The 1,286-nt window shown below is 40.0% G+C and overlaps 1 non-coding gene across 1 annotated transcript; it reads left to right on the forward strand.

Moving 5' to 3' along the window:
• The first annotated feature begins 504 nt into the window (after positions 1-504).
• LOC112798350 (small nucleolar RNA R71) lies at positions 505-608 on the forward strand. Its single transcript, XR_003199965.1, has one exon. It is a non-coding gene; the product is annotated as a small nucleolar RNA R71 (small nucleolar RNA).
• Positions 609-1,286: the final 678 nt, after the last annotated feature.

Genomic DNA, 1,286 nt, shown 5'->3' on the forward strand with positions numbered 1-1,286 from the left:
AACTTGTTTCTTCCACCATTATTGAAGCCTTGTTGAGGCTTTTGTTGATCCTTCCATGAGAAATTTGGATGATTTCTCCATGAGGGATTATAGGTGCTTCCATAGGCTTCACCCATGTAATTCACCTCTGCCATTGCAAGGTTCTCAGGATCATAGGCTTCTTCTTCAAGAAATGCCTCTTTAGTACTGTTGGATGCATTTTGTAATCGATTCAGACTCTAAGAAATCATGTTGACTTGCTGAGTCAATATTTTGTTCTGACCCAATATGGCATTTAGAGCATCAATTTCAAGAACTCCCTTCTTCTGAGGCGTCCCATTACTCACAGGGTTCCTCTCAGAGGTGTACATGAATTGGTTATTTACAACCATGTCAATGAGTTCTTGAGCTTCTGCAGGCATTTTCTTTAGGTGAATGGATCCACCTACAGAATGGTCCAGTGACATCTTAGAGAACTCAGATAGACCATCATAGAATATATCCAAAATGGTCCACTCTGAAAGCATGTCAGAAGGACACTTTTTGGTCAAATGCTTGTATCTTTTCCAAGCTTCATAGAGGGATTCACCATCTTTTTGCTTGAAGGTCTAAACATCCACTCTGAGCTTGCTCAACTTTTGAGGAGGAAAGAACTTGGCCAAGAAGGCCGTGACCAGCTTATCCCAAGAGTCCAGGCTATCTTTAGGTTGTGAGTCCAACCATGTTCTAGCTCTGTCTCTTACAGCAAATGGGAAAAGCATGAGCCTATAGATTTTAGGATCTACTCCATTAGTCTTAACAATATCACAAATCTGCAAGAACTCAGTTAAAAACTGATAGGGATCTTCTAATGGAAGTCCATGAAACTTGCAGTTCTGTTGCATTAGAGCAACTAGTTGAGGCTTCAGCTCAAAATTGTTTGCTTCAATGGCAGGGATTGAAATGCTTCTTCCATAAAAATTGAAATTAGGTGTAATATAATCACCAAGCATCCTCCTTGTGCCTCCACCATTGTTATTGGGTTCGGCTATGTCTTCTTTTTCGAGATCTTTGTAAGGTTTTCTCTAGATTGTTGTGCTTTAGCTTCTCTTAGCTTCTTCTTCAGAGTCCTTTCAGGTTTAGGATCTGCTTCAACAAGAATGTCCTTGTCCTTGCTCCTACTCATATGAAAAAGAAGAAAACAGAAAAGAAAGAGGAATCCTCTTCACCACAGTAGAGAGATTCCTTTATGTGAGTAGAAGAAAATAAGAAGAAAATCCAAACACAGGTAGAGGGGAGAAGAGGGTTCGAATTTTGAGTAGAAGAGA

Source organism: Arachis hypogaea, chromosome 4 (genome assembly GCF_003086295.3).
Source record: "Arachis hypogaea cultivar Tifrunner chromosome 4, arahy.Tifrunner.gnm2.J5K5, whole genome shotgun sequence".
NCBI lineage: Eukaryota > Viridiplantae > Streptophyta > Magnoliopsida > Fabales > Fabaceae > Arachis > Arachis hypogaea.